The 12,619-nt window shown below is 61.3% G+C and overlaps 1 protein-coding gene across 2 annotated transcripts in view; it reads left to right on the top strand.

Moving 5' to 3' along the window:
- Positions 1-1,123: 1,123 nt before the first annotated feature.
- AHDC1 (AT-hook DNA binding motif containing 1) overlaps positions 1,124-12,619 on the top strand; it is a 64,318-nt gene continuing 52,822 nt past the window's right edge. For both annotated transcript variants that reach the window (XM_029227291.1, XM_029227290.1), the window contains exons 1-2: positions 1,124-1,324; positions 1,557-1,654. The gene's annotated coding sequence lies outside the window, so the exon portion shown is untranslated. The remainder of the gene's footprint in view (positions 1,325-1,556; positions 1,655-12,619) is intronic.

Genomic DNA, 12,619 nt, shown 5'->3' on the forward strand with positions numbered 1-12,619 from the left:
CTGGCAGTGCACATTTCCATCTGTGGGGATAGGCCAGGCAGGGGGCCCAGAGCGAGGGGCTGGATAACAGATGTGACCTGAAGAGGAGGTAGGTGAAAGTGCTGAGTCCAGCCCCCTGGGCACAGCAGGGTCTCTGAACTGTTGAATCTGAATGTTGCTTCCTGACACAAGGAAAAAGCTCAGTCGAATTCAGGAAGGCAAGGTGTGTGTGTGTGTGTGTGTGTGTGAGAGAGAGAGAGAGAGAGAGATCTGTGGATTATCCAGGAATTTGTGCCCTCGCCGCCCTTGGACTTCTAGAAACACTAAGCTTTGGTGGGGGTCGCTAAACCCAGAGCTCAGAACTTGAGACGGGGTCACTGAGTGAGGAGGAGGTGCTGGTGGGCTTTGATGTTTCTAGAGCAGCCCTCTCGCCATAAACCCTTGCGCTTTACTCAGTAGGAAACCTTTTCATAAAGGGAGAATGCCCCCAAATTCAGGGAGTCGGTCCTCTCCTCTTTCCTCTTCCTCTCTTATTTAATTGGGATGCCCCAGAAAGTAGCAGGCCCTTTAGCTAATCCCTCGATTCCCTATTCTACTCTCATTCCCTTCGCAGACCCCGCCCCTTCGCTCCCGCCCCTAACCTCCGCTCAAGCCAGAGCCCCCGCGGGGGACTAGGAACGTGGGAAACGTTCCCAATCCTTGGGGAGAACCAGCACCCCTTGGTAAAACAGGACTCGCCCCGGCCGGAGGGGCCCGGGCGCTGGGGTCCCTGCAGGGTCCCGGCCGCGCCGTCGGAGCTGCTGGCACCGCCCCGCCCGCCCCGCGCGCCGAGCGGCCGAGGCGGGGACTACAAGTCCCGGCGTGCCGCGCGCGTGCTCCCCCCTGGGGTTCCGGATGGTGAGCGGCGAAGGTAAGGCGAGCTCGCAGAGGCAGCGGCGGCGGCGGCGGAGACGGAGAGAGGCAGGCAGGCAGGGCGAGGGCGAGAGACGGAGGGAGGGAGCGAGCGAGGCAGACCAGACAGACAGACAGGCGGGCGGGCGGGCAAAGCGAGCCACCCGCCAGGCTGCGCTCAGCCCCGCTCGCAGCGGAGAGAGCAGAAGGCAGGAGGAGGGAGGGGAGGAGGGGGAGGGAGGGAGAGAGGGAATCCAGCTACCACCACCCAAAGCCAGCGTCTGCTTTCTGTCCTCATTTCCTTTTCCCACCCAGCTCTGAGAGCAGAGAAAGGCAGAGGGAGCGAGAGATAGAGACAGTCAGAGAGACAGACAGACAGCCAGAGAGAGCAGGAGGGAGGAGGGCGGAGGAGGAGGAGCAGGAGGAGGACTACGCGGGGCGCGTTCCCTCCCAGGTTTGCAATTGGGGGGGGGTGGGGGCGGGGGTGTCCAGGGCTGTGAGAGTGTGTGCGCGGTGGGGGGAGAGAGGGGGGCGCAGAGAGCGAAGGAGTGATAGAGGTGGGGGGCGCCGCGGGAGCGGGGGGCCGTGTCCAGTGGAGTTAGCGGCGGAGAATGTGAGCCGAGGCGCGAGCCATGCTGTCAGCAACGGCGGGCGGCTCAGGGCTCCACCACGACTGCTCTCCCCAGCTGCCGAGCGCCCGCGTCGCTGCCGCGGCCGGAAGACAGACGCCCCCCAAAGCCCCTCGCCTGGCTCGGACCAACGGAGCCGGCAGCCCAGCACTCCGGTGAGTGGCGCCTCCTCCCCAGCCCTACACCCCCGCTGGGGACCGGCCGGCCGGGCTCTTTTGTGCAGCGCACCGGGGGGGCTCTGCGCCCCCTCCGCGCGCCCGGGTCCGGTCCGCCGGACCCCGTGGCTGCGGTGCCCGCGGTGCGATCGGTCTTTGTTTCCACCGGGGCCCGCGGCTCGGCTGGGCTCGGCTCGAAGCCTGGCAGGCAGCGCCGGGAAGGGGGAGGGGGAGGTGGACGAGAAGGGGGGGCGGGGAGGGGGGGTTCTCGGGTTTCCTGGCCGCCCCGCGGCTCCCCCGGCTCGGGGGCGAGGTGCGCGCCCAGCGCTGCCGCGCGCCCCCTCCTCCTTCCCCCTCCCTCCGTCTTTGGATTTAAAACTGCAATTTGCTCTCCAGCTTGCTGAGAATGTGGGGGGGGGGGGGGGGAGGGGGGGGGCCGTGGGAGCGGAGGACAAGGCTGGATTTTAGGAACGGCCCTGGGAAAGGGGGAGACTGCGGAGGGAGGAGCCCCTCCCCTTCAACCCCCAAATCCCAAGGTTCTGCTGGTGCTCTGGGAGTTGAGGGGCGGGGACCTAATGACCCGGAGGGGGTGTGGGGCGGAGGAGGGATTTGGGGGCGGCCAGGGCCGTAGGGGTTGGGCCGCGTGCCCGGTTACCTGGCGAACAAAGTCGGCTCACTTTTGCATAAATAAATAAATAATCGCCTATCAATGCATTTCCTCTGAGGCTCTGATTGAATCGGCCCCCTCTTCCCCAGGGGGTGGGGTGCTGAGTGACAGCTGTCAGCCCCCTGGGCCGGTAGCTGGGGGTGAATTGCAGAATCCCTCTGCTTTCTGGCTAAGGGCGCATTCCCCTGCTGGGTCCTGGTCCCCAGGCAGAGCCAGAGGGGCAGGGGGCTGGCTCTGAGTCTAGGAAATAACCTTGTTTCCTGTTCTACAGGAAAAGGGACAGCAACCCAGAGTTTGGGGGCTGGGGATGAAGACTGATGGGAGCTGGAGGGGTTCCCCAGCAGCCTGACCCCCCAGCCTCCTGCCAGGCGAAGGGGCCAGCTGAGGGAGGAAGGATGTGGGCCTTGCTGGCCGGAGGCGGGAGCTGGGGCCGTCCCTGAGGCGGGCAGCGGGCACTGAGAGGGAGGAGGGAGAGAGAGAGAAGCGGGGGCGGGAATTCTCTACCGCAGACCCTGGGGGCCAGGGCCAGATGTGGAGGGGTGGGGAGTCCCCCCTCCCTCCTAGCTTGGGGGCCCTGGGGCTGGGCTGGGAGGGGCTGAGCCTGGTGCCCTCCGTTCTGCACCAGTGCCTGACTGGCAGGGCCAGCTGAATTTGGGCCCAGGCGTCACCCTGGGAGGTAGGGCCAGGCTGCACCAGCCTGGCCCCTGAGCACAAGGAGGGACCCTTGGGGGGCCTGTGCCTGTCTGGCTGGGCAGGCGTTTCCCGCCGGACCAGTTGGTGTCAGGCGGGACTTGGCCCCAGCTCCCTGGGCAGAGCTCAGGGTGTGAGGACAAGCTTTGCCTCCGGGTCAGGGTGGCCACATTTTGTCCGCTGCTGCCGCCGGCGGGGCGGGGGCATGCGCCCGGGCCTGGGCAGAGTCCTGCCAGGAGCATTTGGGGTGTTTCTATTGTTGGCTTGTTCCTGTTCCGTGTGGCCCGGTGTGTGTAGCTGTGTGAGCTGGGGCTGTAGGTGACAGATTACCAGTTGGTCTGTCCCCCACCCACACACAGCCCCCACCCCTGCCGCCTGGAGGAGCAGGCTGGGTTGTGGTGGTGAGCTGCGGGGGCACCCCCCCCAGGTGGCATGTGCCTGCAGCTTGCCATCTCCCTCCTTTGAGCAGATGTATATTTTTATAGTAATGGAAAATCAAACTGGATAGTAAGTTGAATTCATTTTTTTCTTCTGCTGTGTCAGTAGTTGGAATAACCCCTAGAGACTAGTGAACTTCTTGCCCCAGAGCTCCTACCCTCCAGAGGTTGCAAAGATCAGTGAGGGCATGAGCTTTGGGGGACCCGTTCAAACCAGTGACTCTTGTCCCTCTTGGTCTGGCATTGGGGCAGGTGCCCAGGTGGGTGGGCATTGCCCCCTCCCCAGGCATTCCCCCCACACCCCACCCCACCCCAGGTGTAGTCTGTCCTCTCAGCCACCTCCTTGGTCAGTGCCTAAGCTGTGCCCAAGCCCTCAGGGACCTTCTCCTGGTGGGCTCTCTCCCCCTGCCTGGGCTCCTGGCCCACGTGTTGATATTTATTTTCTGTAGTAAAATCCATTTTTAATGCCGTTACTTTTGAAATAATATAGAGAGAAACAAATGTGATGTGTTTAAGTTGCCCTCTGTGAGTTTTTAATGTGATCTATGGCTGAGGTAGTGATGGAAGGAGCTGTTCGGCTTGGGGGAATTTGGTGTCATAAAGAAAAAGAGCTTGCTGTTTATTATGGTTGCTGGGCTGGGGGGTCTGGAACAGGGTCGTGGGGGCAGGGAGCCCCAGCACCCCCAGGTGCTGTGGATGGACAGGGTTGCTTCTCAGTTTGGAGGTGTGTGGGTTCCAGGATTGTTTTGCATTGCTCCCCAGCCCTTGATGGGGCCTTTGGTGAGGGGGCTTGGGAGCTGGGGGGCTTTGTCCCCTCCCATTCCACCTGGTTAGATTGGGGCAGGGAGGCTTATGGAACCCCCTGCTGAGCTAAGTGGAGGTGTACTGTAGGGAGGATGGATTTGGATTCTAAAGGAGGTTAAGAGACAGAGACGGGATCTTTACCTGCTTGGTGTGGCTGTGCTGGAGGCTTGCGGGGCAAACTGTCCCTGGCAGAAGACCTTTTTTTTTCAGGGGGGGCTGATCTGGACCGGCAGAGCCCCAGAGGGACATTGCTTGTTCTCAATCAGCCTGGAGCGCTGGCTCGAGCCACTACCTCCTCTTGCCTCTGTTTCCCATTGGACAGGGGCTTTCTCCAGGCAAACCTGATCCCCCTCACTTCCCCTCTTCTCTGCCCCACCCCAAGTCAACTTCTTTTTTTTTTTTTTTTGGTTTGTGGAATACAGAGCTTTGTGCCTCAGGCCAGCCACCCAAGACCACAGGGTGCCATGCCTTCATACCAGATACCCAGGCACTTTTGGTGTGATTAGTGGGGTCAAGCAGACTCACCATTATGGGATGGAGCCCAGCTCTGCCTGTGGGTCCCCTGGGTCTCTTGGGACAGAGCCGGGGAGGGGGAAGCCAGGATGGAGTGGAGCTGGGAACTGAAGGGGGGGAGCAACGGTAACATTGTTGCTAATGTCAGCAGATGGGCCCCCCAGGGAGAGAGCTGGGGGAGGTGGGGAGGAAAGAGACCCAGAGAGCCCGACTTGAGGTGGAAAGAGGAAAAGATGGTGACAGAAGCCAGTGATGAGGGGGTGAGAGAGAAAACGGTCAAGGAGAAGAGCCAGGATCACAGCCCCTGGAGATGGCATCCAGGGGACCAAGAAGTCCTAGGCATGTGCCACTCCCCACCCCACAGCCCAAAATGAGCGGGCACTGAGAGCCTCTCACCCAAGATCAAATGCTGCTAGGATTGTATCTGGAGGAGAGACAAGCAAATGTCTCTGGGAAAAGAGAGGAGGACAGGTGGGAGAGGGAGAGAAGGAAGCTCTCCCACAGGAGGAGAGAGAACGGGGAGACAGCGGGATTCCAGGGGTCACTTGACTAATGCTCCTGCCCCAGGGCAGCGTCTCCCCTCTCCCCAAATGTCTGGGAACAGAGCCGACCTCTTCTTTGGACCTGGGGGCGGAGCCTGAGGCAGGTACAGCGCCCCACAGGTTGTGGGCGCTCTGTGTCAGGAGGCACCGGGCTTTTAAAAGTGGGGAACATTAGGACCGTTAGAGACACCAGGGGTGTCATCCGGTTTGATGCCCCCCACCTTGCTTGACAGGAGGAAATCCAGTCTAGAGGGGCCCGCTCCCCTTGCTTGCCTGGGACCTAGGCTCTTTCCGTCCACCTCTCTGTAGTTAGAGAGCTGGAACAGCTGCAGGGGGCCTCCTGGGTGCGGAGGGGGCCAGAGCCTGGGGAGAGGAGCAGGCGGGCACCCCTGTGGCCAGAGCCCCCCCAGGGGAGGGGGAGGCGCCGCTGCCGGGAGAGAGGGAGGGAGGGGAGAGAGGAGGGGAAACAGTGAGTCAGGCTTCCAAGAGCTGAGGATGAGAGCCAGAGCTGGGAGGGAGAGGGCAGGGAGGGCTGCTCAGAAGCGGAGAGGGAGGGGGCCCAGCCGGGGGCAAGGAGAGCTCTAGGGGGAGGGAGCCAGCCCCTGGCCCTGGCCCAGCGGTAGGGCTGTGCAGGGCTGTGCAGCCAACATGGACTTTGCCCGTGGCAGGTCAGGAAGGAGCCAGATTCTGCCCCTGCGGCGTCCTTTTCATTCCCGGAGTCCTTTTCATTCCCTATTCCTCATTTATGATCCCACCCCAGGGTCTCAGGAAGAATGACTGACTGTGTCATCCCATCCCTTCCTCAGTTTCCCCATCTATTGTGGGATTTGGACTGTGAGCTCTTCTTAGAGAGGGAGGAACAGAGCCTCCTGGGAAGTGTTGGGGGGTACCTCCTCCAGCTGCTGGCTTTGTGCCGGGGGCCCTGCTGGAGGCTGCCACCAGTCAGTGTAGGTGCAGGTCTCTGCGGTAGGGCTCCTCTTGAGCCCTCAGAGTTGCTGGGCCAGGGAGTGGCGGTGACGAGTGCTGGGGTGCAGTGTGTGTGTGTGGTGCTGGGCTGGCAATGGTAGGTGGACTGCCTGGGACCTCTCAGGATGGCCAGGGCGTAGACAGGGCCACGAACTCCAGATGTCCAGAGCCAACCTCCATTTGGGGAGGGAGGAGACACCCTTGTGATCCACCCCCCTCCACCTTATCCCTGTGGGTCAGAGGCTCTGGGGCAGCTGGGAGGTAGGAATGGTCCCTGTGGGAGCTGGTGAGAACTGCCTATGGGGCCCCTCGTGTCCGGAGCTGGGACCAGCACTGGAGGGATCCCCAGGGACTGCTTGGGAGGGAGGAGGGAAGGAGCCCCCCTCCCACCCATCTGACAGGAAGCTATGGCTTCGTCCAAGGCCTTGCATCCCCCAGCCCTTCCCTACTGGATCCCCAGCGTCTCTTCCATTGGTGAGGGGATGAGGGAGGTGGGCACTGAAGCTTCCTCTCCTACAGGGCCTGGATTTGGGGGGAATGGTGAAGTGAAGGCAAAGTGAGGCCCCCTGCCTCCCCCTACACGCACGCACACAGACTCAGCTGCAGTGAGGCCCTGTTTTCTCCTCTCTCTGCTCTGGGGTCCTTGGCTTGGGAGCCCAGGGGAGGGGCCACTTCTGCAGCTGGCTGGCCTCGAACTCCCAGCTCAGCCAGCTGCTACTGAAGCTTCCAGAAGCTGCAGCTCTGCACCCCCTCCCCGCCCCCTGAGCCAGGAGAGGCCTTTGCTGACCTGGGGGAGGGCGTCTTGGTGAGCGAGTGGGCACCCTTAGAAGGACTAGCACAGACAACCAGACAGATGGGTGGCGGAGCAGATGGACAGAGACACCCACGCACAGGCAGACGGAGAGAGACAGACAGATGGACCAGGACTGGGAGAGACGGACATACAGAGGTGCTGGCAGAGACAGAAGTCAGAAAAATGGAAGGGCCTGGGGAGAGAGAAACAGACAGAGAGAGACAGAGACTTGGAGACAGGGAGATCCAAGGTGACTGAGATGGGAGAAGGAGAGATATGGGGGAGAGAGGGAGGGGCAGGAAGAGATAAAGAAAGGGGGAAACCCAGACCGAGAGAAAGAGAGAGGAGAGACTGAAGGCTACAAACCACAAACAAGGATTTGATGAGAATCTGGAAGGTGTTTTCTCCTGCTTCCCTCCCCAAACCCCCAGGCCAGCCAAGTCTCCATTCCTTCCACCCCCGGCTCAGTTTCCAGCTGCTAAAGAGGTCAGGGAGAAAGAGAGAGAGGAAGACACACACACACACACACACACTTCCCCCAGATCCCAGAGACCCCTTTCCCCTGAGCTCTTTGTAGGGGGAGGGAGTTGCGGAGGGTGCCTCTCCTAGCCCTGACCCCTACTCACAAATGTACATACCTCTTGTCTCAGAAAATATCCCAGAATACTCCCCTCTCACTCCCCACTCACACTCACTGTGTGTCTCCTTGTGTAAGTGCGCCCCCCCATACTCACGCCTGTCCGCAGGGGCCTGGCCTCACACACACTCACAAATACACATTTTGTGGCATACATGTCTCTGCTTTCACGCTCATCCTGAATCTCACAAACATAACCGGTGAACCTGTCCCTATGCTTTCTTTTTTTTTTTTTTTTTTTTGTCCCTATGCTTTCTTACCCATACAGGCAGTGACACACAGGCCTCATCGTGGCTTCTCAAAACATGTTGATACACACACATACACAGTCACACTCTCACACAACAGTGGCAGTCACCCCAGAGCAGAGAGAGGACTCTTTCTCTCTGGAGGGGAAGATCAGGGTTCCCAGGGAGCCATGGTGTCATGGGGGGGGGTATGCCCCCCACTCTGACCTAGCTGGCAGGGCAGGGAGGCAGGAGACACTTTCAGCCGGTGGCAGCCTTCCTGCAGGGCCTGGCCTGGACACAGAGAAACTGGCTGGTGTGAAAGAGCTGAGAGCTGGTGAGAGTGTGTATGCACGTGTACAAACATGTGCACGCATGTACAGGTATAAGGGATGGTGAGTGTCTGTTACAATGTGTATGAGAGAGACTGAGTGCATATGAGGTGGGATATGGGTGTGACAGGGAGATCCACTCCCCAAGGTGTGTGGAGTGTGTGGGTGTGGGTGTGACAGCTACTTGTCGGGTATGTCTGTGTGGAGGCATGTATATGTGACAGGTGCATGTGGCTGTACCTGGCTTTGCAGTGTGCGGGTGTGTGTCATGGGCGTACACATGTGAAGGACTGGGACTCTGGGGCTGAGGGGCATGTGTACCAGGGTGCAGTGTTCTGCAGATGTGAAGGTGTGGGGGATGTTTGCGTGTGAGTGTAGTGTAGGCAGGGTGCATGGATGAGGGGGTAGCTGCCTGTGTGAGGCTGTGAGCTCGTAGCCTGGGTTGGAGGGCTGTTTTCCAAGGCAAGGATGCTGCTTGAACAGAGGCCACCGGCATGAACACATGCGAAGGGGCTCCAAGGCACACAGTTGGGCGCTGACCCGCACAGACGCACAAGGACAGACATACCCGCCCCTGTCCTCCCTCTTCGTCTCTCCTGGCGTCAGTGGTTTTCAAAGGAGCCTCCACGAGGACTGTTTGCTGTGCAGTTCCCCCCACCCCGCAGCCCGTGCCTCTTCAAACACAGGGATGCCCTCCAGGCAGCTTTGTGGAGGCTCCTGCCTCGACCATCTGAAGGCAGATGGGTGGGCTGGGATCTGCTGCCGCCCCCCCAGGGAGTGAGGAGGCGGCTCTGCTCCTTCGGCCTGGGCACAGGAAGAGACAGATGGACTGCCTGTCTCGACACCCGGACGTGGGGTCTGGGGGTGGGCGGGCACCACCGGCAGAGGGGCTCTAGCGGGCAGCCCCCAGGTGGGCCCCTGAGCAGAGGCCAGGACTCTGCCCTTCACCTCCTCAGAGGGGCACCCGCCCTCACCCCGCAGCCCCATCACCTGTCTGGGCACAGGGGCCCATCTCCAGCCCCTCGCACCTCCTAAATACACAACCACTTCCCCACTCACAGCTCCAGCACCCCTAAACACACAGCCCCAGCATGCCCCCAAACACACAATCACCACATGCCTGCTCACCCAAACACATATTACAGCCCTAGTACTTAACCAAAACCCAGATGTTTATGACTCCCAATATACCCCCAGACACCCCAACACACACACACAAGGCTTCTACCACATCCTCAAACATATCAACTCTTCCTCCAATCCCAGCACCTCCCCAGATACACCCAGGACCCTACTGTTAGCCCTAATACCTTCCACACACTCAGGTTCTCAGAGTCCCAGCACCTAACCAGACACCCTCAGACTCTCCCGACGGCCCCAGCGTTTCCCTCCGCTGCAGCTCATCACGTCCCCAGACACACCGATACAGCCCCCTGCACCTTTCCAAACTCTCCCCGCGACATACACGTACACACACCGCCTCAACACCCACGCAGGGGAGGACGCCCCTGCAGCCACACCATTTACCTCAAACGCACAGACACGGCGCACCTTTGAACAGTAACGTCCCCTCAGCTTCTCGTACCTTCCAGGCCGTGCACGTGCATGCGCATCCCGCACACGCACACACCCCCCCCAGATCCCAGCACCTCCGCACACAAGCAGTCCTCTGTGTTCCCCAGCAAGCTCCAGCTCCAGCACTTTCCTCAGCCATCCAAGGGCCCAGGGACAGCCCCCACCCCTCTCCAAACACCAGTCCCGCACTCATACACAAACACACAGGGCCCCAGCCCAGTCACCCCTCAGAGCAGCTCCGCCCTGCGCCCACACCTCACCCTGCAGCCGCACTCCCACCATCACACGTTCCAGCACAGCCTCCCTCCTCAGCGCTCTCCATCACCGCCCCCCCACCCCACCTTGTCCTCCCCAGCCTCCCTCCCCCAAACCCCCCGCAGATAGCCTCAGCCTTGCAGACACACTGGCCCACTCTTCCGTGCTCTCTCTCATTCTCGGCTGCCTGGTCCTCCCCCCACTTCCCAGAGCCTCCTCTGCCTGGGGAGGCATCTCCACCCCCCCTCATTGCCCCAGGCCTTTCATTCCTGGACAGTGAGGCTGTACATCTGGTTCAAAGCTGCCCCACCCAAGACCCTGTGCTCTGGGCACCCTGGCCTGGGCTTTGGGGGTTTGGGGCCTCTTTGGGGGCTCTTGGCACCTGGTCATCCTAGTGTGTCAGCCAAGAACTCTGAGTACCCAGCCCTGCCCTGACTCTGTCGTGTATGGGTGGGAGGTGGGGGCAGCCTGGGCAGGGGGATTTACCCCCAGCCTGCACTTTCTCAGGTGCTTGCCAAATCCCCTTCTTCTTGGGCTCACCTGAGGGGGACATTGAGCCTGGAGCTTCAGGAAAAAAGATGGAGACGGTGCTGGCTTGACATGCTTCCCCTCCCACCCACCCCCCCAGATCCGGGCCTGGGGCTTGGTCTCCCTGGGAGTCAGTTCCGACAGTGAAGGTTACTTTACTAGATGCATGATTTTAAACGGAATCTCCACCATCTGTTCCACCCCCTAATTACAGATGCACAGAATCCGCCTCAGAGGGCAGCATGAGGGGAGTGATTTAGAGGCTGAGCTGCTTCTGCCTGCATTAGGGCTGGGGAGACTGGGGGGGCCTCTGGGTATTGCTCACAGCCCCCCAATCCCATCTCTTTCCCAGGGGCCCCTCGTGCCTCTTCTCTTGCTGGGGGAAAGGCTCCTAGAAAGGTGCCCCGACCCCCTAGACCTGAAGGAGGAAGCAACTGCAGTGCTGAGGGAGGGGCCCCTGAGAGATCGCCTGTGTCCCAGGCCCCGAGTCTGGGGAGGCAGGCTCCATTAGAGCCTTAAAAAATTCAGTGGATCGATCTCTTGCCTGCTTCTTGTGCCCTGGGGAGCCACAGGCGCTGCTGGCCTGGCCCAGCTGTCTGCCCACCCCAGGGGTAGCAAGGATTAGTGAGGTTAGGGAGGGGGCGGTTAGAGCAGAGGTGGGAACATCCAGGTTTTGGCTGCAGAGGATGTGGCCAGGCACGCCAGGACCCACCAGGTGTGTTTGCACGTATGTGCCGGTCCTCCTTGGCGCAGCTGGCAGGCCCGACCCCAGCTTGAGCCTTGCCCTGTGGGGCTGGACGGGCACCAGGGGCCGGAGGGGATGGGCCAGGGCCTGGGCCTCAGAGGGTTCCGAGGGACACCCCGAGGATGGGTCTACCTTTGCCCGTGGCTCCGGGGACCTGGGGCCCCGGCCAGCTCGCTGGTGGTGGTGGCGGCCGCGGGCACACTGCGGTAGAAGCTGGAGCATTCACTGTGGGGAGAAAGGGAGAGAGGCCGGGCTACAGGAATTTTAAAGATTGCTGCAGGCAGGAGGGTCTCTGGAACCCTGTGGAGCGGGCAGTCATGCAGAAGTAATCCTATCGCCGCCTGCCTGGAGGAGAGGAGAGGAGAGGGGGCTGGGAGGGGAAGGATGGCGCGGCCGCCCCTTTCCCACCTCAGCCCCTGCCCCGGCCAGCTGTGGAGGGAGCCCGGGACCCCAGGGGGCTCCCCCGGGGAGGCACCACCCTTCCACCGCTGCCTGTGCCCCCTGGAGGGGCGGCACCGCAGCTGTTGCTCGGCTAGGAGCTCTGGGTTTTATAAATAATGCAGCTTGGAGGTGGGGGCCAGCTCAGCCTTGGGTCACCCACTGTGGCATCGTCTCCAGCTGGCAGACCTGTGGCAGAGCCCCTCTGCCTTCCGGCCTGCTCCTCCTCTTTTGCTGTGTGAGCTTGGGCCAGAGGCCCAGCCTGTGTGAGCTGGGCCAGGGTAAAGGAGTGTGGAAGAACCCAGAACCCCCTGTCCTTTTGTACCCCGCCCCCACCAGCCTTCACAGGTTAACTGGCCACTGGCTCAGCAAATCCAGGCTGGGAAGGGATGACCCGCTGTACAGGGGCCTCCCCAGTTCCAGCCCCTCCATTTTGCAGATGGAGTAACCAAGTCCAGAGAGGGCAGGGATGGCCAAGGCCAGCCAGCTGAGGAGCACCTCCTTCCTGTCCCATTCTGCTGTCAGTCAAGGTTCTTCTCAGCCTCAGCTCAGCTAAGAGCAGGGCCTGGGGGGGTGGGGGGGTGGGGGGGCGGGGGATGTTTGGGAAAGTGGTTGCGGCTGAGACGTTGCCATGGCGATGCTGCAGGATGCTGAGCTGAAGTGGGGGTCCTACAGGGTCTCTGGGGCCCCCAGCTCCACACCCCTGTGGTCTTCTCCTCCCCATCTCCTGTCCCCCACCCAGAGGCCTGTCAGGCAGCTCCGGTGACAGGCTGGGTGGGTGACAGGTGGTGCAGGTGATGGGCTGGGTGGGTGACG

The sequence above is a fragment of the Monodon monoceros genome, unplaced genomic scaffold (genome assembly GCF_005190385.1).
Source record: "Monodon monoceros isolate NGI ecotype Baffin Bay Population unplaced genomic scaffold, NGI_Narwhal_1 Super_Scaffold_18, whole genome shotgun sequence".
Classification (NCBI taxonomy): domain Eukaryota; kingdom Metazoa; phylum Chordata; class Mammalia; order Artiodactyla; family Monodontidae; genus Monodon; species Monodon monoceros.